General features: G+C 40.8%; 1 protein-coding gene and 1 long non-coding RNA gene across 6 annotated transcripts in view; one reads left to right on the forward strand and one right to left on the reverse strand.

The window, feature by feature from the left end:
• The window catches only part of CTNND2 (catenin delta 2), a 907,536-nt gene that overhangs the window by 533,788 nt on the left and 346,368 nt on the right, over positions 1-27,380 (reverse strand). The gene's annotated exons all lie outside the window — the stretch shown is intronic.
• Positions 7,787-25,730, forward strand: LOC131831588 (uncharacterized). Its single transcript, XR_009353717.1, has 3 exons — positions 7,787-7,863; positions 12,329-12,554; positions 25,655-25,730. It is a non-coding gene; the product is annotated as an uncharacterized LOC131831588 (long non-coding RNA).

Genomic DNA, 27,380 nt, shown 5'->3' on the forward strand with positions numbered 1-27,380 from the left:
GGATAATATCATAACATAGTAATATTAACAGATAACGGTTAAAAAAAAAAAAAAAAAAACAATTCAGGGATGCCTGGGTGGCTCAGTGGGTTAAGCCTCTGCCTTCAGCTCAGGTCATGATCCCAGGATTCTGGAATCGAGTCCCACGATGGGCTCTCTGCTCAGCAGGAAGCCTTCTTCTCTCTCTCTCTGCCTCTGCCTGCCATTCTACCTGCTTGTGCGCGCGCTCTCTCTCTCTCTCTGACAAATAAATAAATAAAATCTTTAAAAAAAAGAATTAAAAAAAACCTCCACTCACTGGGGGCATACATACAAAGAAAGGCACATGTAATAGCTCCCAGGGGACTTATCAATCACTATCATTTTCACAATTGGTCTCTAAACCCAGGCATCTCATCCAGGGCTCAGGAAGAATGGATGTATTGTTACTCCTGCAACTGTACTAGGTGTCAAATGACAACATCATCCATCAAGGAGGCATCCCTGATAAATTCAAGCCCAGCCTGCCTTGGGCTGTATGCACAAAGGCTTTCTGCAACACGCAGATTATTCTCCAAGTCTCAAAGCCTTGCTCTTACAGAGTGATTTGCCAGCTTTCCATCTGTATACTTACTTTGGGTTCATCAAGGGAAACACAGCAACCCACGAAATGCGGAGTTGTTATTCCCAATAGTTCATTTGAAAAATGAAATTTCTGATTCAGTACATTCAGGAGTTAGTCCTCCATGTTTGGAGATTTTACAAAGTCAAAGTAATTGACTCTGCTGACGCTAGCAGCCACACGAGGCCACCTCCCCGCTGATGATAAGAAGGGTCCTCATGGCCCCACCAGTCTCAGGGCAGATCAGGACTGACAGAAGGCAATGCCGGCCACATCTGAGTCCATGCTCACTTCCTGTGGGGTTCTAGGGTTTGGCACCAGTGTATAGCTGGACAGAGCTAGCAGAAGGCTAGCCGAGGACAAAGTACATGCTGACTCCCTGCGACCTCCCCATCCCCCCAGCTCCTGGGTGGGATGTGTGTGACGTTCTTCCAGGGAACCTTCTTCACGTTAGGGTTTTGCTACAGGGAAAACCAACCTCAGCTTGATAACGGCAAGGCCTCCAGGATCCCGAGGGTTTTCCTTATGCAAGTCCTCTTGGACACCTCCCTTTGTCCTTAACCTCCCCCGCCCCCATCGTATATACTCAATTGCTCCTCACACCCGCTTTGTTGCTCTTTCTGCGCACAGGTCCTGCCCCTGTGCTTTAATAAAACCACCGTTTAGCACCAAAGACGCCTCAAGAATTCGTTCTTGGCCGTCGGCTCTGGGCCTCTGGACCTTACCCACCAAGCCTCACCTACATTCCAAAACTACATCACAACTCTATCACTACGTAGAGTATGCCTTTGGCTTCCAGAGACACAACTGGGTTTCTGATCCTCGGACAAGAGGGAGGCAGCAGCACTGTGCTGACATCAACATCAGAGAAGGGATGAAAACATTGGAGAAGAGAAACCTCAGGCTCACCCTCTGCTAATCTGGGCAGAGAGGTGCTTGCAGTAAATGGCGATGCAGAAAAGAAGGAAGGATGCCTGGCCATATCTGCAGTCACTGGCTGAGAGATCTGGAGAAGGAAGGGTTGCCTCTCTGCGTCCCAAAGCAGACGGAAATCAAGGCTTGACTTGTTTCCATTCATTTCCATTCTAGGGCCTTTCCAAATGAAAGTGGGAATGTTAATTATGAACACACCATCAAAGGAGGGAATGATGCTTAGCCTGACTATTCTATCAGGTGTGTAAAAACAGATTTTTTTTTTTTTAAAGGAGATATCGTTACATTTGAGAATGCTAGCAAACTATCTCATTTCTGTTAAAAAAAACAAATGCTCTGTAAAGGCCAAAGTCTTCTTTCAATGAAGTGCATTTCATTTGTAGATATTTTTTAAAAAGGAGATAAAAAAGAAGGGAAATTCTTCTATAGTTCATAAATAAAAAATATACTCTATGGTTCTACATAATTCCAGCCAACTCTGATCTATTTTTAACTCTGCCTTGGTGCTCAAGAGAAACTTACAGAGAAAAAATGCTTCAATAAAAAGCAATATCCTCACGGGAGCATAATCAAATAAAGCTTACTTTGGAAGCCGGTTTTGTAGTCTCCTAAATACTAAGCATGCAATGGATTTACCAGATCTTTAGCAAAACCATGAATATGAATGGGGACTTCTGAGTTAACCCAAGATTATGCAGATAGCTCCAGCTTTATTCAGAGCAAAATTTCAAATAGATTCAGAAATATTTTCATAAAAAAGGGTGGTAAAGAGATTAATGGTATTTTCAAACAATCTAAAATTGCAGATTTGAAAGATCTGGCTTTGGTTTATCGTCTTTAAAAGCGCCCAGAACAATATGCACTTAGGTATCTAGAACATAATTATCAAAATCCTTTTGTTCTGATAACTCCATCAATCCTATATTATTTAGAAATAGTAATTTATCTTGAAAATTACACAATATCTGCTATAATTCTCCTTTTTAAAGTTATACTCTAAGCTACACTGCACCTTGGGGTCCCCTTGGTTTTAGATACCAAAATGTTTCTACTAAATGGGCATCCTAGATTCTCCTAGACTACAACAGTTCTTTTAGTTTTAACTTCCTGAGTGCCCACCACAAAGTTTTCTTTATCAAAGCAGTGGGCACGATTCCAGCTTGGAAGGACACGTGAGATGGGAATTCCAGAATGGCTCGTGATATCTAAAGACGTGCGATCTATACCAGTTGAAAGACTGAAAGATTCTTTTGATCAATATCAGTATCAGGTGTTTAGAAATGGGTGCGATAAATAATCCTGTTGCCACACATCTCACATGGTTTAAGGTAATCCAGTTTTAGACCCAATTTGGCCTCCTATTCAAGCACCAGTTGCCCAGGAGGCACAGAAATCACAAAGCCTGTGTCTGTGGCTTGGGGGAATATCCCCTTCTTTGCTTTCAGGCCCCCGGATCACCACTTCCCCGGAGAGAGAGATTCACTGCAAGATAGACACAGCAGCATTCCCGTGGCAGAGATGGCCATTGTCCAAATGAGCCCAAGAGACCGAATCCTCAGGAGCTGGGGAAGTGTGAGACCCACAGGGCTTCAGACCTCAAGCCCTGAGCCCTGCCTGCATTCCAAGGTCTACAGTGAACAGTTTTCCAGAATCTGACACCCCCGGAACAAAGGGGAAGCATGTGTATTTTGACCTTCCTCATCTCATCCATGACTACCTGTCTCCAGCACCCCTTTTCTATCAGCAAAATCCATTAGTATGGTACCCATATTTGGTATCCATATTTGGAGGGCCTGGTGACTGACCATTCCTAGATTAGGCACTCCTGATTGGGGTTCTTAATTGCTAATTACCCAAACCTAGGCTGAAAAACTAAGTTAACTTGCAAACACACACAATCAGCACCCTGCTTACACTCAAGTCACTTTAAGATAAATTAGTCTACAGACAATATGATGCATGGCTTTCTCTCCTGCAAACAATGAAAATAATATCCTGCAGACATAACCATCATTACTGGCTTACTCCAGCCGGAGGAGGAAAAGGGATGGAAAACATTGGTACCTTGTTGGAAGGGTAGGTTCTACTTTTACAAAAAGGGACCAACCAATCCAGGGGGCCTCGGGCTAGGATGGATGACAGAACTGTCTCCAAAAGAGCAAGGCTGGCCACGGCAAATGGGAGTAGGGCCCTGGCAGCAGTGTAAGAACAAAGGCAACAAGAGGGGGACTAAATAAACTCATCAGATCTAGGTGGGTAGGGAAGGGGAAGTGAGGGCCAACAGAGTGAACTCAAACAGTCAGGGAGAGCCATGGTTATGGTGGATTCTTTTTTACCATCAAGTAGTAAATATTAATTATTAAACTGAGATAACCCAGAAAAAAAAAAAAGAATAAAATAAAAACCAAACGAAGACAACACTCATCAGTTTAGCCATTTTTAAAAAGTAATTTCTACACCCAACATGGAGCTCGAACATGACCTCGAGACCAAGAGTTGCATGCCCTCCTAACTGGGCCAGTCAGGTGCCCCGACATTTATCATTTTGAGATGTGCTTTTCCAGTCTTTTTTTCCTATGAATATTTTACACAGTTGACTTATTGAACATAGAAATATTCTGTTGTTCTCACCAAAGATTACAACCAGTATCATTTAATGGTGATTTTGGTCACTGATTTGGCTTGTCTGCTAAATAAACCAGTGACATTACTGTCAAACAGAACTGACTGTAGTAGGTTCCCCAGTGCTCTGCCCAGATGCCCTGTAGGAAGGACCTGTTCTACTCTCCCAGCTGCTGGGAAAGTAGCTGCCAGATCGAGCCCCACTGTCGCCCCCCCCCCCCCACCCCACAGTGGGAGTTCAACTGCCCCCCAGTGGGAGTTCAACTGCAGTCCAGCTCTCTTCCTTCCTGCATCCCCTGGCTGGCTGACCACGGGGATCTCCGGTTCAGCCCTCTTGCCCCAAGTAAGCCCTACAGCTCCCCAGTAGGCTGATCAGGGCCTTGGATGTGGCCGTACCACAGCCAACTTCTCCATCTGCCCAGTTCTTGTTCCTTCCCTTCCTCACCTTTCCCTTCCCCGCTGCAGCGCGGACGCCAGCAGCTCCCCCAGTACGCCTCTTGCATGTTACCCTTCATACTGGAGTCAGCCTCCCAGGGAACCCAACATGAAAGATACGCATTCATTAGAAAAACAAGATTTTTAATCTCCAACTATTTTGGGGATAGCATTCAACAAGACAATTCCAATTTTTAAATTTCAAAAGACTCTTTTAATCAAAAAGATTTATAGAACTTTGATCTATACACCAAACTTTTATTAAGTTACTAAGCATCTACTATAGAGAATCCACCTTCCGAGATACTGAAAATGCATATTCCTTGCCCTGTAGAGTCTATGGAGATTACTGGTGCGGGGTGTGTGTGTGTGTGTGTGTGTGTGTGTGTGTGTTGTGTGGCACACCATGTGTGTTCTAGGCGCATATGTGAGGTGAGGTGAGTCGTCTATAAAGGACAGAACAATTTAAAAAATGGGATGAAATTGGTGAAATGAACAGGAAGAAAAGTACTGTATAAAAATATTTCATTCTATCATTCCAAATAATTTCTAGAGTCTCACAATAAGAAAAGAAAATCAAGAAGGCGCTTGAGGAAAATGAATATCTAGCTCAAGAAATAAAACTTCAAGTAATATTTCACAAAATAAATTTTTAGGTTATCAAGAAAGAGTCTGAGGCTGAAGTGAAAGATATCCTCCAGCCCCGCAAGGTTTGCTTTTTTCTCCACTGATGGGGGAAAAAAAAAAAAAAAGAAGAAGGGGGATGGAAAAGCTTTTGAAGTAGTCATTTTGCACAAAAGGAGTATGTAATTCAGAGGAAAAGAGGAAATTATGTTAGCAATTAATGCCTCTTTATGAAATGATAAGGCAATTAGTAGAAACTTTAACACCAGCCACTAGTGTTTACAAGAAGTGGCAGCCCCAGGGGGCTGAGAAGAGGAAAGGCGGAAATCCAAGTTCACAAAGACATTTGGAGCTAAGAGGAGTCAAAAAGAGCTCACATTCACATGCATAATAGGTCACCTATCTTTTCTAAAATATTGAATTACATCAATTTTTGCATCAAAAGTAAAACTTCTAATACCTAGATAGACAAGCATCTTTAATAGGAAACACATGATAGGGAGCGCTCATATTTCTGAGTCATCAGTTAATGGCCCAATAAGATAAATCATGCTCAGGGTGGGTCCTAGGGGGACTTGGCTTCAGTGATTCCTTCCACCTGGGGTAGGACTTGGTGGCCCATAGCTGCCCCAGGGAAAACACGTTTTCCTGGCAGATCCATCAGGAATCATGGGTAAAAGCCAGTGGCTCCGAAGGTGGTGAGCACTCTTTGGCCTTGACCACATCTCAGAGGTCTAGGAGGAGCCAGGAGGCCGAGAAGCACCTTTGCAGTTAAGCCTTGACACCCAGCACAACTCCCCTCTCCCCGGTGGCCTTGAACTTCCTCTACTGTGCAAAGACCTCCCCTTCCCACCTCCACACCCTCTCCTAAGGCAGTTCCGCTACTTTGGCTTCATGGAGACATTAGTGTTACGGATGGCAACTTCGCTCACACTCTGCTGTGTGTTCACATTACCCCAGATTTGACTCTCTGGGTCTAACAAGCTCCTGGGGGATGATATTCCTGGGCCTGGCACCTCCATTTGAGGTGGGGTTAGCAGTCTGGACTGTAGGGACAGGAGGCTTGCACATCATTACAGAGACATCCAGGAACTCATACTGGGACCAAGAAGGAAAGCATTCACAGCAGGCTGGCTTCTGCACAACAGTGAATTTGACAGGATCCTTTTTTACCCAAACAGGCCTCTCCCTTACACTGTACTCCAAATCAATGCCACCCTTTTTTCGCAAATGCAGGAGTGCAAAAACAGCCTTTGCCTCCCATTGTTTCCAGTCTGCAAACCAGTTCATTTTCCTTAGTTAATTTGATGAGTACTGATCATCTTTGGAAAAACTGAAAATCCCAAGGTTTTTGCATATAACCGTGGACATCCAAAGTTTCCCCAGTTTTTGGCAGGGTAACAGTGCATCTCATAGAATAGAAGGCAGAGATCCTCACGGGTTCTACCATTTAAAATATGAGTCTCAGGCTCCTTGTGCAAAAATGAAGCAATACCTCCCTCTTTAAAAGGTCATTATCACGGGGCGCCTGGGTGGCTCAGTGGGTTAAGCCACTGCCTTCGGCTCAGGTCATGATCTCGGGGTCCTGGGATCGAGTCCCGCATCAGGATCTCTGCTCAGCAGGGAGCCTGCTTCTGTCTCTCTCTCTCTGCCTGCCTCTCCGACTACTTGTGATTTCTCTCTGTCAAATAAATAAATAAAATCTTTAAAAAAAAAAAAAAAAAAAAAAAAGGGGACCTGTTCGTGAACTAAAGATTCTAAGAAACTCATAAGCTGGCTTTTCCTCGAAGACTTCTGTGACAACTGATTCTCTCTCTTCTTTTGTTACTGAAGTTAATAATAGTAATAATAATAATAATAATAATAGTAAAACTGAATTTACTTCTAATGGAACATTAGTTAATTTATATTGATTTAAGATGCAAAAGGAATTCTAATAAAATGATTTCGCTAAACTATACTACCTTGTCCAAGAACCGGCCTACAATACGGTATAAAATGTTTTTCAAAGTACCCCAAACACCCCACGCTCTAGTGTGCATGTCAGCACTATGGTATATTTGCTTCTCAAATTTGTTTGTTTCCTGTACATATTTATCCCTATAGGTAGCATCATGCTGAGTGTGAAGTTTCTCGCCCTCCTTTCTTTACTCTCCATGATAACATGAGCATTTTCTACAGGTGTAAGCTTGTGAGAAGCAGCTTTTTTCCTTGTTTATTCCTTGAATATTTATAGATATTGATAGATTGAAAGAAAACGAAAAGCATTACTGTGTTTGTACTCTCACAGAATATTATAAAATGGTATCTCCATGCTTGACACATCTCAGAAACACGCAATTGGTGACATATGAAAAATGTGGAGTGGGAAAATCACACAATTAGTAAAATATATAGAAGGGTTAAATTACAAAGACATTTTTCTCCAGGTATTACAAGCGTAAGCTCTGGACCTCTATTCCTGGGCTCGAATGCTAGGTCTGCTACTTACTGTTTGGGGGACTTAGAAAAGCATCCTGCACTCTATGACATTCTAATTCCCCATTATTACATAAAATGGGCCAAAAACCACAACCTTCCGGGTGATCTTGCTGTAAGAATGAAATGCAATTGTATACGTAAAATGCTTCAAGAGCCCTTGATCCTTAGTAAGTACTCTTATAATAAATATCAGCCCTTATTATTTCAAAACACATTTAATAGTTTAAAGGAGTGGTTCTCAAACTGTGGCTCCCAGACCCACAGTACTGGCATCAGCTGGGAACTTAGAAATACGAATTCTTGGACCTGATCTGAGATCCACTGAATCAGAAATTGAAGGGTGGGCAGAGCAAAATCAATCTTTAATCAGCTCTCCAGGTCATTCGGATACAGTCTCAAGATTGCAAACTACTGGGATAAAGGCAGAAGAGATCATTGGCCCTTTTAATTGATAGGAATTTCCAATGGATTTCTGGCTTTGTTTTAGGCATTAATTAATTTGAGATGGTGAGGGACAGGCTGGTTAACAGCTGTAAAGCACTACTTTGGGATGGCCCAATTACCTTTAATGTTAGTTCATGATCTTTATGTTACCTAGGCATGGTAAAACAAAATCTGTCCTTAGATTAAGTATTATAAAAATAATGCTGAAATTATCCTTTTTGGTGTGACTCTATACAAAATGAAGAGCAAATATTGCAACTAAAAATCTTATTTTAATCAAAAAACATGGGGTTGACTAGAACTTACATACATTGTACAATGCAGAGTGTTGAAAATCTATTCATTCTTGGACATTATGTGATTCTTTTGAGTTGGGCATTAACATCCTAGAGAGTAGGTACCCTAAAAATGTTATTCCTCTTTTATTCTGTTTTGACATAGAAAAGGAAAGTAATAACCAAGTGATAATATGTACATTCAGGTTGGGGGAATGGACACGGCCTTACAGGGTGAGGTTCAGAAGGAGGTACACTTCCTAAGAGCAAGAACAGGATGAGAATATATACTTAAAGCATTAACAGTATTAGCTTTAGTAAACAGGATTATGGAAAGCGTATCTTAACATCCTACATAAAAATAAAGAAGAAGAAAACTGTAAAATACATACTCATAAGCTTTTAAAAACATTTCTTCCTTACACTCTCCTGGAAAATAATATTATATAGAGTGTGGGATCAGAAGTGCTACCGTTGAGCTCATTAATCGCCAACTTAAGATTCTCTAAGTTCATCTACAATGTTCCTAAGACATTCTAAAGCAACTCAAGAGCCCATCTACCATTTGGACTAAATCCAAAGAAACTCTACTTGCATGAGAACCATTTCGGAACAGATTACCCCTTCCTGTTCTGGTTTATTCCAAGTAGCAACGTGGCAGTGGGTCCAGACACCCATGCCTTCCCTGGGCTGAGCCGAATGACCACAGCCTTGATTTCAACAAGCAGCAGAATTAGTCTCCAATTATATTAGAATCCTTTAGAAGTCAGGATTTTAATCTAACAGGCAAAGGAATAAGAATGCACTGGGTTTCTGCAGGGCGCTTGGCAAAGCATACAAATTATGCCTATTGTGTCATAATTTGCCATCGACAAGCAAGGCTCATCCAACTTAAACTCCTTCCAACACTTTCATCAACCTAATAGTTTGCTCATTTAACCAAAGGCCACTAGCCTTATTAGTATTCTTAGCATATCAAAGAAAGGAAGGCTGTATAAACAGGGCAAAGAGATTTATTATAATAATTTTTCTCCTTGATCTTAATTTCCAAGATTAATCGCTGCCATTAATGGTGCTGCTTCTGCTATTTTCCTCACACGTTCTGGATGCAAAGAAAACCAGTCATGTGGCAGCTGAGCAACATGATTCTATATTCTATCTTTACTCTGTGACATTCTATTTGAGATATAGATGCTTAATGAAGAGAAATGCAAGTAATCTATTTCCTGTGTCTTGTTAGTTACTTTTTTGTGAAAAGTCTTTCCTAATCAGACTGGCTGGGAACACTTAGGCCTGTGCGTTCTGTTTTGTAGAGCTCTCCAAAAATTCACAGGATGTTCTCTTTAATGAGAAAGCTCTCAGAACAATCGTCAATAGTTTTCCAGGAGGCTAATCGGGTTTTCATCTGGCTGCCTATAATGTCAGCTAAATGGAATCCAAAAGTCACAGATAATTCTTATGGAAATCATGTGTAGCATGTACCCTCCGTTTTTTTAAGCCCCGAAGTTATTATTAAGATGGATTAAAATTACTGTCATTGACATTAATCGTTGCTTCCTAAGTGTGATCTTCACCGCAGATGCATACTTCAGGTCACGTCAACTTGCAAGAGTCCAGTGCCTCTTGCTGTCCTTTGCTCAGGTTGTGGGGGCGTTCGAAGATGGAAATGTTGGGGTGCCTGCTCTGCAGGTGCGCAGTGGTGCAGAAATGAGATGCGAGCTTCGTCAAACATTGTGGACCTGGAAAGACTGTTCTTTGACTTGGATGCTACTCCAGGTTGGAGGCTACAACAGGCACCTGTTGAGTGTCCTCAAGCTTGAGTCCTTACCCGTTCCTGGCGACCGATGCCTCGGGAAAGAGGCCAGGCCCGCATTCTGCCTTACTGGTTTGGTTCCCCAAGTCCTTCCCACACTCCTGGCAGCAGCAGGCGCTCAGCCCCAAGGAAGCACTGTCTCCATCCTCTTCTGGCCACCTCTTTTAACTTGCCCTTGACAAGTGGTTTAGAGATTTCCGAGTCCCTCTGTGCTGTTGCTGTTTTGGGGACCATCAGTGTAGCTTCGCGGTCTAGACAAGCAAGTCATTCAGTTGCAAGAATGGTCTCCCTGTAATGTTGAAAAAATCGGCATGCCATGGGTGATGCCAATGGCCGGTAGAATTCACAGCCCTTCTCCAGCCAATCCTATCACATCAACATCTGCGGGGACATTCCCGGCACGGTGACTTGCTAGTCTCTCGACCGAGATCTTTCTCACATAGACCGAAGTGCGGGAAATTGTTATGGTTGTAGGTCAAGAGGCTGGTTAATAGCAATTTCACATGTTTGACCTAATACTGCTCCAAATCTCCTCCCTATGTAATGTGGCTCCATTTCCAACGAACTGCTTTCCAGTCTGCGGTGCCCCTGCTCACTTCAGCTACTGGAAATCTCTCCCTTAGCCTAAGTCCCTCTTCAGAGCACTTTCAGGTCGCCAGCACAGCTCTTTGGGACCCGTACGTCATCACTAGGCTGTGGAGTGTAGGTCCTCCTTAGGGCTGTACCCCTTCCACTTCAGCTTTGTACCTTACAGACCCCCTTGCTCCTTGTAAGTAAGTGCTTTATAATTATTTGCCAGAGTCACGGAGAACCGCAATTATGACCCAACTTGCGGTCATAATGCCCATGTTCAAATCCCCAATGTAATTCTTTCCTACTGGTTTACCCTTACCTGCAAATGGAAATAATAATACCTTATCCTTGCCTTGTAGTTTGGTGTGAGAATGAATACATTAACAGCATGTGCTCAGAACAGGCAAGGGTTGAATGGATACAAGTTGCTATTATTATTATTATCACTGCTATTATTTCAAAATGACCAATGCTGCAAAGAGTCTCTTGCAGACTCGGGGTCTAGCCCTTTCGTGGAGATACGTGAGAGAGAGCTCAATCACAAAACAGGAAGCTGCTGGTCTGATCTGAAACACAGTGTGCCCAGCACTGACATCTTTAGCAAAGGGTCAAGGCTGCTTTAGATCAGGAGCAGGAGCCCATGTCACTGGCTGCACGAGGATTCCGCTGGGGCAACTCCAAAGCTGTGGGTCCCTAGCCTCCTTCCCAGCCCAATGAAATCAGACTCCCTGAGGCTGGGGTCCTGGAATCAGGGTTTGTAAAAGCTTCCCAAGTGGTCCTAATGGCAAAGCCAGGACCGAGAACTGCTGACTCCTGGGGTCACACATGTGTTATTCGCAGTCGTCTGGGATAATGGTAACTAACCGTAAAGAAAAGTCATTCAATTAGAAGTTCTTTCTCAAGGTTATCATGCCCAGTCAGGAAAGTACCAGCATTCCTGTTTCTTTCATTTCCTCCGACCTTGGCCGCCACCATGAAAGGGCGTGAAGGAAGAGGGCATATTTGCTAAATTGAACTCAGTGACTGAAACTCCGTGACGAGATTCGAGAGGTCAGGGAAAGAGTGTAACTGAGCTTCGAGCTTTACAGAATTTACAAACATGTTTACATGTTTCTAGAAAGAGCTAGAAATAAAGGGCAGGAGATTGTTTTCCCCCATTGGATGAGGGAGCGTTTGGCTATGCTGCCCTACACCCAACCGATTCTATTATTTGACTACAGGAAACATTTCTCAGGGTACTTGAACCCAAGTGCATATCAGGCCCCAGCAGCTGAGTTTCATTTGAGACAAATTTCCGGATCCTCATGAAGCGTATCTGTCCATTTTTGTCACTTATCAATACCCTTCGGAGTCTTTTTAGACCTTTCCATCAGCCATCCCTCCAACCCACCCACTGCAATTTTAAGACGGAAGAGATACTGTATAGCTGGTTTTGTTTTTTTGGTCTTTGGAGGACAATAAGGCCCTGTTATATCTATCCTTGCTTGGCTCTCCCCAACAGAAAATCTTTTTTGCCCTCTGTTAAAGGACGCGGGCTGTAGTTTCAATGGCTCCATCAGCTGAGAGCGTGAGCTGTCAGAGGCTGCTTCAGAGGAAAGCCAAGAGGATGCTCTCCTGTCTCAGAATCAGTAAATACAACCTATAATGGACTGTGTCAGATTCCAAGTCCTCACCCCGTGTCATGCTGCAGGGACCCACTGTCTGGGCAAAGCCACCTCTGACTGAGGGGCAGGGACATAGATGGGGAGTCTAGGTATTCAATGTTTCAAACGTCCTTTTAACTAACATTCCAGATTTTCTGCTTCTTTTCTGAGTAAACACTCAGAAGAAGGGTTTTGAGCATTAATTTGGTTTACTTTTAAGATAAATGAGGGGCGCCTGGGTGGCTCAGTGGGTTGAAGCCTCTGCCTTCAGCTCAGGTCATGATCCCGGGGTCCTGGGATCGAGCCCCGCATCGGGCTCTCTGCTCAGTGGGGAGCCTGCTTCCTCCTCTTTCTCTGCCTGCCTCTCTGTCTACTTGTGATCTCTGTCTGTCAAATAAATAAAATAAAAATCTTAAAAAAAAAAAAAAGATAAATGATTTGACCATTGCAACTGCCAACCTAAGTTGGCGATATAGAGCCACTAAAAAGGCAAAATGCTTTATTGCTCTCCCTGACAACTTTTGTTTACATTGTGCTTCACTATTTAAAAATGCTTTTGTGTGTATTAACTTCTTTAAATAATGGGAAGGTAGTGAAATGGTTAGGTATTTAATAATAAACTTAAGAAGGCATATAATCCAGTCAAGTTTTTATAATTATACTTGCAAAAGAAATGAAAAAGTCGCTGTATAATTCTTAACTCGGGCAATTTATCAATACACTTAAAAAAGGCACACCTTCCATTTTTACTCTTTAAATGTGCGAATCAAAACCCCACGCCTCTTCCAGAATATCACAAAGCCTCATCTACAGGAATAAAAGAAAACATCATCCTCCCTCCAACCTATGTGGGTCCTGCAAAACCTGATGGAAAGAAAAGAAAGGCAAAACATTTGGGGTGGGGCACAGAACGTCCCTGTGCCTCATTTCTGATTTCCTGCACTCATTTATGAAGATTGGATTTTCACACCAAAATTCGGGAGAAGCAAGATACGCGATCGTCTGGCACCTGCAGAACTCAGAGAGAACGGATACATCTCCTCTGGGCTCTGGGGCTGCCAGCCGGTACGGCGAGTCCGTGGAATCGACTTTTGCAGACGAGACTGTACTGTCAACGTCTGTGGGAATCGCTGAGTTCTCTTCAGGTCTGACTTCGAAAACTACGCAGGGACAGTCCCTAAATGGGCAGGGTCCTCTTTTCATTTTCTACGTTGATTAAGTCTGTCCACATTCCAGGCTTGTAGAAATGCTTCTTTATGTTGAAATAGAAAGGAGCTGACGAGAAAGGTGATGAGATGCGCTTTCCCCCCAAGGTAAACGTTCTCCACACACACAAGCATCCCCTGATGTCAGGAAGACAAGGCAGTCCGGCGGGTAGTCCTTTAGGGCAGAGGTACTTCTTTTAACTGAATCCTTACAACTAAAATCCGGCTCCCCGTTTCTTGTACAACTCGTGTTCGTGATCACTAAAGAGTTTGAGGATCTGTTATAGTCCCATCTTGCTTTATTTTGTGGTGTTTTACTCGTCCACTGATAAAGTGATGGGAGATGTCAACGGCTGTCACTTAAAGCCACAGATGGGAACGAAGCCGTCAAAACAAGTGTGGCTCGTGTGCTTGATCGGATCAGTCTCAGCACTAAGGAGAACCATGAGCATTGCAAACCAGAAGCATCCTGTGCCTCGGTGTTTGAGGCCATTCTTACCATGCGTGATGCTCTCTCCACACTCGGGCGAGCATTTGGCTTGAGGTGGTCTTCAGTCAATAGGGGTTCCCGCACTTGGCTGAAGAAATGACACACCTTCCTTGGAAGACCACACTTCAACCTCAGACTTTAAATAATTCCTACACAGCGGCTGCCAGGAACATAAATCCACACTCAGAAAGTCTCAAACACAAGAGAAAATAAGTCCCTGGGAGCCAGATTTATTGGAAACACGAAGCAGGATAGAATTCATGAAGAATGAAGATAATGGGATTGTCACACTGAGAATATGAAAACAAGCATGTTTAATATATTTAGAGATATAAAGGGACTTTGAAATGAATAGTTAGAAAAGATCATCTGATATTTCAAGACAAATTTGAGTAAGGACAAACTGAACTAGTAGAAGTGATAATATAGCTTAAAAAAGCATTTTAGACATAGACTAATGGGACTCTCTGATAGGATCAGAAATGGTACAACTACTTTGGAAATAGTTTGGCATTCTCTTCAATAGTAAAATGTACACCTGCTATAGGACAGCCATTCCTCATGTATTTACCCAAATGAAGAGAAAGTATATGTCATGCAAAGACTCGTACATCAGAATTGTTTATAGCAGCTTCATTTGTAGATGGCAAAACTGCAAACAACCCAAGTGTCCAGGGAGAGGTGAATGAAATCACAAACGGCGACCTATTCAAGCAAAGGGATAATACTCAGCAATGAAGAGGAATGCAGTATTGGTAACCCCAACAGTTAAAATTTTATAGTTCTTTACAATGAAATACTTAGCAAATTAAGAATTAATAGGAATGAACTTAGATAAAATGAGTCTATTAAGAAAAACTACATTAGACACAGAAGAACACAGCAACTTCATTCATAGCAATATACACCAGAGAGATTTAAAAATAATATATGTATGCATAAAAACTTTTTTAAAAAAATATTTTAGTTATTTATTTGACAGACAGAGATCACAAGTAGGCAGAGAGGCAGGCAGAGAGAGAGAGGAGGAAGCAGGCTCCCCACCGAACAGAGAGCCCAATGCGGGGCCCGATCCCAGGACCCTGAGATCATGACCTGAGCCGAAGGCATGAAAACTTTTATATGAATGTTCATAATGTCCCCAAATACGAAGAATATGAATGTCCAACTACTGATCAATGAACAAATAAGGCATGCTACAGCCATACCATGGACTCTTCTTGGGCGATAAAAAAATGAAGGACTGATACAGGGAACAGATGGGTGAACTGTGACAGTATTATGCTAACTCAAAGAGCTCATCATAAAAGATTTCATATTACATGAGTCCATTTATAGGGCATGTTCAGAAAAGGTAAATATGTAAAGCTGGGGAACTTTTGGGGGGTGATGACAACATTCAAAAATTGATGTGGTGATGGTTGCTAGACTATAAGTACCCAAAAGCCATGAGATCTTACACTTCAAAGGAATGACTTGAATGGTACGTGGTTTACATCTCAATAAAGTTGTTGTTTTAAAAAACCTCCCAGCAGTTCTTACAGTGAGAGAGATGAAAGGAATCCCATTCACTGGAAAAGGCTGCCTTCTCTCCCCCACTTCTCACCAGTACAAAAAGAAAATAAAACGAAGTGAAAGTTAAAAGATTTTAAAAGGAGAGAACACAGTAATCTTCAAAGGTTACTCACAAAAACCCTCAAGAAATCTACAAATTATAGAAGTAGTTAGAAGACTTTATCGAGTTTTCTTAGTATTCAATCAGTATAGAAAAATCAATTGCACTTCCATATAAAAAAGAAACTTTTAGAAGATGCACCCTGTTTAAAAAAATAATGTTTCTGGGAGCGACAACAACTCTAAGGAGCTCAGAATAAGTGAAACAAAGAACAGTGCAAGGACTTGAAGACACGTGCATAAACGTCATGAAAGATGATAAATAACATGGGCTGACATCAAGTTCACAGACAGGAAGCCTCAAAATAATCGAGCTGTAATTCTCCCTCCATCTCCCCAGAAGTACACCATACATAGGTGCAGATTTCACACTGTGATAGAAATGACACAGTAAGTTATAAGATAAAGGACATTCTACTCAATATAACTACTGAGACAGTTATTTACATGGAAAAAAAGAAAATCAAATTTCTACCTTCTGTCATGTCAAAAAAAATCAGTTACAAATGAATTAAAGGCTTTAATGTGAAATGATGAAACTTTATAATTAAATTAAATCACAGGAAATTACCTTGATGCTGTCTTAGGAGGTAAGATTCCTCAAACAAGATTCCAAAAAGCAGAAATCGTAAAACACAGTGATCAACCCTAACAACACCAAGGAAGCCCTTCTGTGCACCTGAGGACACCAGAAGGAGTGAAGAAACACAATCCGGGAGAACTTGGTTGTAGCGCATGCAAGTAACAAAGGATTAATTTCTGAATATACTGAGAATTAAAGGAACTAAGAAAAAAGGAAATACACCATTAGAATAATGTGCAAAAGACACGGATCTATGTTTAATGGAAGAATGAACACGAATAGCTAATAAATGTGTAAAAAACTCTATCAGTGTGGAAGTCCGCAAGATGCCAACTTCAAACCCACCCCATCTGTGACAACAGGACAAAGGAAAACTTGGGAAATAGCAAGTTTTGTTGCGTAAATGGAGAGTTGGACCATTCGTTGTTGATGGGAATGTACACTGGCTCAGCCACTTCTCAAAGCTCTTTGGCATTGTGGAGGAATTTAAAGATGTGCAAATCGTACAAGTTGCCCACACTCTCTCTGTGCACGTCCAGGACAAACACTTGCATCCCTACACTAGGAGTCCACATGATTATGTCCCATAGTATTCCATATATGTGTGTGTATATATATATATATATATATATATATATATACCACATCTTCTTTATTCATTCATCTGTGATGAACATATTATGCAGCCATCAAAAAAAAAAAAAATGGAACTAAAGGGTATTATGCTAAGCGAAATAGGTCAATCAGAGAAAGACAATCATCATATGATCTCACTGATATGAGGAATTTGAGAAACAAGACAGAGGATCATAAGGGAAGGGAGGGGAAAATGAAACAAGATGAAGCCAGAGAGGGGAGACAGACCATAAGAGACTCTTAATCTCAGGAAACAAACTGAAGATTGTTGGGGGTGGGGGGGAAGGATAGGGTTGCTGGATGATGGACATTGGGGGGAGGGTGTGTGCTACGGTGAGCGCTGTGAATTGTGTAAGACTTATGAATCACAGACCTGTGCCCCTGAAACAAATAATATGTTGTATGTTAATAAAAAAAATACATAGTTAAATTAAAAAAATAATAATTATGTTCCAAGCCATATGTTTCTGAAAGCAAAGCTTGCAAAGTGTGCAAATGTTCTGCTCAAGACCAAGGAGAGATGAGTTACGGAACAGCCGCAGGGTGAACTAGGAGGCCTCAGTGAAAACAGTGTATAAGTCCCAAGCATCTCATATCAACATGGATAAATCTGAACAAAGGTTAAAAAAAGCAAAGTTGAGTTAAAAAAGGCAAGTTGCAAAAAAATATGTAACCTACTTGTGCAAGAATCAAAAACAAGCAAGCCAAATAATATTTTGCAGATTTGCATGCAGACACACGGGGAAATATAAAGAAATCCAAGGGAATGAATAGACACACAATGCAGGCCAGTGTTTCTGTCTGAGACAGCACGAGAGGCAGAGAGAGAAAGGCAAGAAGAGTTTCCAAAATCTATCAGTCAATTTCTACTTCCTCCGTAGAGATTTGTGGCACTCTTTAAATCCTGCTCTAAAAAATACCCTAGATGCTCAAACTGTGTATGTCACATATGTCATTATACCCACATATGCCACTTTCTTGAAATATAAGATTTGTTTCTGAACATTTTATCTGTGTAACAATCTTCAAAAACTTTTCATTTCATAACTAAAGTTCTGTTAAGAGACTGGTAACTTTGGGGGCCCCTGGGTGGCTCAGTCAGGTAAGCGTCTGACTCTTGATTTCAGCTCAGGTCATGATCTCAGGGTCCTGGGAGCGAGCCCCGTGTCGGGCTCCCCACTCAATGGGGAGTCTGCTCTGGAACACCCCCTCTTCCCCCTGCCTCTCCCTCTGCTCACACCGGCACACTCTCTCTCTCTCTGATAAAGAAAAAAAAATCTTTAAAAAAATTCTAACTTAAAAAAAATAGGCCATCAATCCATTTTAACAGAGTACTTTCATTTGGAAGTATCTTATCATTGTGCTCAATTAGCATCTCAGAGTTTTATTTTATTTTATTTTTTTAACTTTTCTCACTGAAAATGAAAGAATTCTCCCTGGGAATAATAATGCAAGTTAAATCTTCTGTGAAAAATGGCGAATCAAATCCCTTGACAGAAACACTACCAGCTACTTTATATCTTATTTCTTAAAATTCCCTTTTTTGAAGTTTTTAATATTTATTTAAAAACTTTCAAATATTCTACGGAGCATTACTTCTTCATTAGTTTATTATTCCTTTGTTCTGACTCCATGAGTTGCACACGAAACTAAGTTCTGATTAATTTTCTCCCACTGGAATGCTAGTTCATTATCCAAATATAATAAGTATTTGAAGTGGTCAGATTTAAGCCTAAAATACACCTCTGTATCCCCACCCCAATGAGTAACTTAAATAGAATTGAGCAAATTTAATTCTCTCTCTTGAATCTGGGTCTTGCATTTGCTGTGTTATCTTAGTACTAAATGGCTGATCGCGTACATAAAGGTGAGTTTGACCCACGTTTTGTTTTAGACGCTAAAGAGAGCAACAACTTTAACCAGGGAAAGATCTGGTTATCATCCCTACTACGTCAAGTTACATCCTTCAGGTAGCATGAAGAATGGAGGTGATCTGACAACAGGCAATTTGCTTTCCTCATCCTGGGCTATATTCTCAGTGTCAAGTACAATATATCACGTGCAATAAGTCCACGATTTATACATAATGAATGGGAGGACGGACGGACGGAATGAGATCGTGAGCTCCATCCTTTCATAACAGACAACTTCACAAATTCATGTCCCTATATGGTTGTCCTTATGTTGTTGACTCTGGCCACCGACCCACACAGCCATGGGCAATTCATCTTTGAATTAGCAACCAGACACACAATCCCTTAAAGACCCTCGATGTTTTAATAAAAATGCTAAAAATTCCAATGTTCAGGTAACATCGAGAATTTTTTCTATTCTCACCTTCGTCTCATTTTGTACCAGGTTGCAAAGGCAGTAAGCAAAGTTCATTAATAGTGGAACGCGGTTTCTCAAAATTATAATGACCTTGAACAACTATCCACCTGAGGGTCGATAGAGTTTCCAGTGGTGATGAGACCATGTCCTGACCACCGATATTTCAGTGTGTTATGCTCTTATTATCACATACATATCCCTCACACATTAATTTAAGAACATCACTTTACTGTGGTGTTCTCCGGCAGAGACCGACAATAGCTGAAATGTTGTTTTCAGTTAATTTGATATCATCATAATCGGCCCCTAAACAAGCAAAAAAGAAGAGAAGGTATAAATAGCATTTCTCTGTGAAAATGAGGCTATTTCCTATTTGTGTATATGACAAGTGGATCATAACTGCAGTGCTTACACAAAATAATAAATTAATAGGAAGAGAACGAACTCTCACATACTGAATGCTTGGCTCAGTGGCAAACACTACACTAATTGCTTTAAACCTATTTTCACCTTTAATCTTCACTCCAAACCTCTCCCCAATTTACCTATAGATAAATGGAGCATCTAGAGGACATTTCCTAATGTCACACGGGTCACAATATGCAGAGCTGAGATCCAGATCCAAAACCTACTGGTTCCACACTCCACCGCGGGCATCACCACCCTACGCCACCTGCTTCAATTGCTGCTTCAATGTCTGTGGGGCATTTGTGATGTGATGGGAACACATGAGTTTCAAAAGACAGAATGAGACCCTTTACCTTAAATGAAGAGTGTCAAAAATGACAAAGTTCTCACAGGTGGATCCTGTCACTCACACATTAGAGAGAAAAGGTTAATTGCTAAATTTTGGCGTAGAGATGGCAGTCAATTCCTTAGATCTTTTCCGTAAAATCTTGCTGAGAGTTACATTTGCAAATGTGTGCGGAAGACTAAGCAACAATGTATGACAATTTTTAAACTTCCTCCGCTCTTGAGGTACTAAGTACACAGATGTTTGGGAAGACTGGGGCTTATGAATACAGCTTTACTGTCAACAAACAGGCAACATCTTTGCTGCCTGCTGCTAACACAGCAATCTCTTAAATTTAAAATCCTATGATACTTTCTCCTGGATAAAGAGGAATTAGAATATATTCACATTCCAAGAAGTTAAAAAAAAAATCAAAGATTGCTTCTTGCAAATGGGCACTGCTTGGAACAGAAGTGAAGCCCAGTGTTGGTTTAGCCTTCCAAATGTTTACATTAAAAAAAAAAAAAGTAATAATTTCACAATTCTATTCTGCCTCCTTTGACACAGTGCTACACTATAAAACTACCCCCATGGCCACCTCCTGTTCTCTTCACACATCAACATATCTTATCATGTTTCACCTGCTTATATAACGCTCTTTTGTGTTTGAGAGTAAGCCCCTGGAGGCCAGGAGCCTTGTCATACTCGTATTTGAAGCATAAAGAGGGCTTACTAACCTGTTAGGCCTTTAGAATTACCCTATAAGCATTTTTTCCCATGGGACCAATGATGATGGCTTAAAAGGACCACTCCCCATGACCTCTCAGTGTGGGACCCTCTGTTCTGGTTTCCTAGCTTCACCGTAGTTTTTAGCCAAACTAGAAAACACCGAAAGCATCTGAGGCAGTTTATACGTTATATGCAGATAAACTTCTTTTAGACTGTGCTTTCCCAAATGTAAAATCCACGCCTTGGCCTAAGTGGAGATGCTTATAATGAAAAAACTACTTCCACGGATATACAGACATCTGTCTGCCTTCCTCTGAAGCACCAGATCTATCTGGTACCATCTTGCTATCCTCATTCCTTAATTAGATCTGTTATTCAAGTTCACATAATGTCACCATCTTAAAATAGTCCGATGTGACTCACTGCCCGCAGCGGAAGGTGCCAATGGGACGAAGAGCCCAGAAGTGGGGAGGATGAACGACTCAATGCTTCTGCTTCACAGGGGAGGGAACAGAGACCCAGAAAACCCACATGACCTTCTCGAGGCAACTCTTGAATGTGATAGTTCCAAGACCACGGATATCCTCAAATACACACCACAACGCTTTTCCTGCGCTCTCTCCACTGCCTTTCCATCCTACTAATTGGAACATACAATGTTCATGGTGGGCAGCGAGCTGCTGCATCCCAGTAATGACCACGGAACATCTTTCTTCTTAAGTGAATCGAATGCTCATTGTTATTTTGTCCCCTGAAGTATCACTGGTTGCCAATCCCCTGAAAAGAGCATGAACAATTATAAACAAAAAAAGTGGGCAAAAGCTCTTGAACACTCAGCATCTGAGCAAAGGCAGAAGGACACGTCAATGCCTTCATCAACGGGCACTTCTACCTCTCATCATATTCAACAGCCAGAGAACGTAATAAGCGTGCATGTTCTGGTCAATGCTGGTCTGAAAAAATATCCATTCAAAGAGTCACTGGCTTCCAGATCATAATTGATTGAGCACTTCCTGTCACCGGTGGTGTTACTGCATTTCTGTTCTTCACTTTCCAACCACACCATAGCCCAAGTCTCAGCTCCAGCTCCAGCAGGAGGCCCAGTGACCCCGTAAATTGTGCTCTGAGAAAGGTGTCTTCCAATCTGATGTGGCAGTCTCTGTGACGCTGTCTAGTCTATAAAATGAAGGAAGCAAATGTGGCGCTACCTTGACAGGCCACTTTAGCCCATTGTGAGAGGAACCATTCTTTAGCTCATTGTGAGAGGAACCATTCTATTAGCTTTGGTAGAAAAATTAAGAAAGAGACTCAACAAAAAGATTATCTGTTTATTCATCAAGAAGGAAAAAATATATAGGATTCGCTAGTAACAATGTGTGAGGTGATGTGTACTTACATTTCTCATTTAATCTTGGCAAAATTACAGAAAAGTGTTAGCTCCACTATTGTAGATTTTTTAAAAAGTGAAATTCGGGGCAATTAGCAAACCCAGGCAACATCTAAAAACACAGTGATGGGATACAGCTCTAAACTATGAAACTGCCATTTCATCTTTTAGATCCATGAGTTAAAGAAAATGATAAGGATGACAGAAAATACAAAGAATATTCTAGACTGAATTTATAAAGATTTTCGGTTCTGTACCAATCAGAATTTTAAATTGTAAAATTAGTTAGTTTTCCCAAGATATCCTTTACAATACAAAACCTCTAAATAAAATTTATTATATTGTTTTTGTTTTTGTTTTTTAAGATTTTTATTTATTTGAGAGAGAGAACATGAGCAGGGAGAAGGGCAGCGGGAGAAGGAGAAGCTGAGTCCCCAATGAGCAGGGAACGCAATCACAGGACCTCGGGACCCCAGGACCCTGGGATCAAGATCTAATCCAAAGCCAGACACTTAACCAACGGAGTCACCCAGGCACTCTTGGTATATTGTTTTTAGGTGTAAAGTTAACATTCGTTTTTCAATATGTCATTTTGGAAAGAAATCAGGTTTCAAAATTGATTCAAAAGTGTTAAATACAGTAGTTGCTGTAAGAAATACAGTAAAGAATTATAAATACTAGGTACTGACCCGTTTTTAGGACCTACATCAAATCCGCAGGATCGCTGAAGATCTGTTGTCCTGCAGAGGTCTAGCAAACCCTATTTAGTAAGTACTATAGCCTGAACGTCTGTGTCTCTCCCAGTCTTGTATTTGATGTTGAAATCTAATCCTCTCAGTGATGGTATTTGGAGGTGGGGCCTCTGGGAGGTGATCAGGTTACGGGGTGGAGTTTTCATTAATGGAATTCCTGCCTTCATAAAGGAGGCCTCTTAGAGCTCCCCCACCCCTTGTGCCAAATGAGGACACAGCACAAAGAGAGCTGTCTGTGAACCCAGAACCAGGTCCTCATCAGATACCAAATCTGCTGTGCCCTTGACCTTGGATTTCCCAGCTCCAGAAGCATGAGACAGAAATTCATGTTGTTTATAAGCTACTCAGTCTATGGTACTCTGCTAAAGTAACCTGAAAGACCAAGACAATACAACTAGCATTTTATAAACATAAATATTAGTATAATTTGTCCATTGGCAATTTGCAAGAGAATGCTGAACAGTCTGGATATAATTAAAAGCAATAATAACATATGTGATTAATACTCTTTACCTCATTTGTGTAAGAATGAGTCTCAGAAATATATCCAGATGAAGGAATTCAAAATACCCGTAATCGCTGGGGTCGGGGTGGGGGGTAGAGAGAAAATAAGCACAAAATCAGTCCAAAATGTTTGTATCTCTAGGATGAGAGTGGACTGCAGACATGTAGATAGTTATTTAGAACATACATAATTTACAAGGTAATTTAAGACTGAATAACAGCATGATTTACAACATAATTTAAGACTGAGTAGCAGAAAGGTGTATTAACATGTGTACTTGGGGAGTAAAGACACCTGGGTTCAAAAATCAGTGCCTGGTCCTAGCTGTTGGATGCTGGGAGAGTGAATTTCCCTCTCTGAATCTCAGTGTTGTTATCTACAGCTCAAAGTAAATTGCATGATCTATGTAAATCTATAAAAATTGCTCAAAAATACTACCATTATTGTTATTAAAGTGAGGGCACCTGGGTGGCTTAGTCGGTTAAGTGGCTGCCTTCAGCTCAGGTCATGATTCCAGAATCCTGGGATGGAGTCCTGCATTGGGCTCCCAGCTCAGCAGGGAGCCTGCTTCTCCCTCTCCTGCCTACTCCTGCTTTCTCTAGCTCTCTCTGTCTCTCTCAACTAAATATGAGACCTTTAAAAGAATTATTATTAAGGGCGCCTGGGTGGCTCAGTGGGTTAAGCTGCTGCCTTCGGCTCAGGTCATGATCTCAGGGTCCTGGGATCGAGTCCCACATCGGGCTCTCTGCTCAGCAGGGAGCCTGTTTCCTCCTCTCTCTCTCTCTGCCTCTCTGCCTACTTGTGATCTCTCTCTGTCAAATAAATAAATAAAGTCTTTAAAAAAAAAAAAAAGAATTATTATTAAAGTTACCACTGTTATCATCATCTTCCCGAGATGAGAGTAAAAAGACAAGACTAAGTCAACACCATGCATAGAGTACATCAAACCAACGGGGCCTGGAATACAGAGTACTATTCTCATGTGAGAACTAACTAGAATGAATACTGAAATGTGATATTCTGTGATATTCTGATCTGGTACGGTCAGTATAATACAAACCATTCGATACATGAGATACATATTATATATATCTGGAATATATAGAGATAGAAATCCTTATAGCTTAACAAGACTGGTGCTTTTTCCAAAGCAAGAGCAATGAAAATAACAACAGTAAGAGAAATCCTACATATCCACTCTTTCATTCCTACATTCATCGAGTGACCAGTTAGCACAAGCTGGCCAGGACTTCGGCATATCCTCCTAGTCTTTGCCCTCCAGGAATTACTGAGAGGCTAGGATAGCATCTGCTTCTACTTCTAGTGGCTGAGAAAGCTCAGGAAATTCTCACTACAGGTGAGCAGGAGGTAGCAGCTTTAAGCCGCGTTGTGCATTGCCTTACTGGATCAGGAATTCACAGGACACCAGGGTGCCATCTAGAAGTGGCTCAGCACAGTGGACTTGGACTCTAGGCTAGATTATAAGAAAATGGAAAGATGGGAAAGGCTGGTTCTCTTTTAAAGAAGCAACGACTGTAAGTGTCCCCAATCTTTCTGGAGTAGAGACCTGAGCAGAAATGGGATGGTACTGCATGGCGATGATTCCAGAGGGCCCGGAAAGTGGTCTAAAATATTCTTCTTAAATTTATGCAGGAAAAAAGAGACTATAGCAGGAAATCCTAAAGGAATAATGCTAGCATTAAGAGGAAAGGCTAGGAAAATGGGAAAAAAAAAAATAAGGGGAAAGATGGTAGTGCAGGGATTAAGAAGAGAACAAGCATTACAAAGGGACCTGAGAAAACTGGGAGCATTTTCGAGGTAGATTTCTGGAAGGAAACAGAGAAACACTTTTTTTTTTTTTTTTTTTTTTTAAAGAAATTAGCAATGAAAAAGAAAAACCTCGAAAGTATGTCTATAGTCCCTGTGTTTTTTTCTGTTTTTATATGAAAAGGACATTCTAAAAAAATTAGAAAATACCACTGCAATGTTAATTCTATTACCAACTCAATAAATTAAATGTCCTGTTCAAATAAATCACTAGGCTTTACTGGAGGAGTAGTACTTCAGCTATGTGAGAAATGCTTATATCCTAGTATGGAAACTAATAAAAATGGTATTTAATGCAAAAATAAAATTCTTAAAAAAGCAATTAAAACTGATTCAAAGTTATTTTTCCTCTTTCTAGCAAACATGTATTCACCAGCATAAGTATCTAGAATCCTGTGGCTTTGAGTGACTGTTACCTTGGTCTAAGTGACTTCATCTGGAAATGTGTGTATGTGTAGAAATGTCTACATAATAAAAAAATTCATTTGAAAAACATTTTAAAGTAATTACTTAATTATTTAAGCTATGTGATTTCCAAAATGAAATACTTTGGCAAATTTATTTCTTCTTTATCTTAAAACAGTAAGTGTGAGTACTTGTTTAAATATCGTATCCTGCAGGATAATGAAAAAATGCACATGTTTTACTTATAATTATATTCATATATGATTTAATTCCTTAAAAAAGTTCAGTGATCATGCTTTTAAATAAATACATTTCATTCTGACAAAAAGTATGTGATTATTGACTAATGTTTCTTCACCTCTCACTAATTTAACCAGAAATCAACATTTTCTCTGAAATAAGCCTTAATTCTTTGTAAGTGTGCACAAGATTTTTAGACTCTGTTTATAGAATTGCTGGCACTTCAGCTCACAGAAGTTAGTTAATAAAGAGAATGACCTTTGGTAACATGTACTACATTAATTCCTTCTGCATCTACTCTCCCCAAAATGGCAGGCTTGTGTGAAAACTTGTTTGCAAGAAATTCAAAAATTCATCTGTGGGGAAAAAAGAGTATCATCTTATATAGAGCAAGCAGTTTATATTACATATTATGTTTTATATTTTTAAGTATATTCAACTCCAGTCAGAGTCTTGGCTATCTATATTATAAAAATGGTGAGGCTAAAGATGACAGCTTTATTTGGTAGTCCTATCCCGCAGTAAATAATGACTCTACTCCACAGTCAAACACCTCTATTTCATAGAATCAAAGCCACAGATGATTTTCACACGCCAATCCAAACACATACATACATACATAAAAAAAATTAAAAAGGGCCATGCATATTAAACTTTTGAATGAAATAATCATGGTCATAGAATAAGGTTTATTTTTCTGGGAAAACATCTGTAATTCAACTTATTGTAGTATATATCTAGCACAACCAGTTGAAAAGCATCGTACACATTTTTCTATTGCCCTATCACTAATTACCCCCAACTGAGTAGCTTAAAGCAATGCCCTTTTTTTTTTTTTTTTAAACTAACGGTTTTGTAAGTTTTATAAAATTCAGGTGTGTAGCATGGTTGGATTCTCTGTTACCATCTGAGTTTCTGCTGGGCTACTTTTCTTTTTTGAGGTTCAAGAGAATAATCATTCAGGCTGTGAGATGAATTCAGTTCCTTTTGGTTACAGCATCAAGTTCCTCTTCTTCTTGTTGGCTGTCAGTCAGGGACATTCTCAGAAGCCATAGGAATTGCGAATCACATAGCTCCTCCACCTTTAAAGCTGGTAATGGAGAATTTCTTACGTGGCAAATCTCTCTGGCTTTGGATTTTTGACTTCCTTTGTTTCTGAGCTTGAGACCATTGTTATAAAACACCATCATCATCATCAGGGTTTCTGAGAGTTAGGCTTTTAAGGCCATAAGTCAGGTCGTAAGATAGGTCTAATTGTGATTTGAGCTCAGGATCTCTGCCATTGTGCTCTTGCTGCCCGTCGGAATCAGGAATTTGATGGGTCATCTACTTTGATGTCCTTAAATTCTCAGTAGCACTCTAGAAAATCCCCTTACATTCTTTGAGTGAAGGTTAAACATTCTGCAACAGGGAACTCCTGGAAGGGTCAATACAGTCTC

Source organism: Mustela lutreola, chromosome 5 (assembly GCF_030435805.1).
Source record: "Mustela lutreola isolate mMusLut2 chromosome 5, mMusLut2.pri, whole genome shotgun sequence".
In the NCBI taxonomy this organism is placed as follows: Eukaryota; Metazoa; Chordata; class Mammalia; order Carnivora; family Mustelidae; genus Mustela; species Mustela lutreola.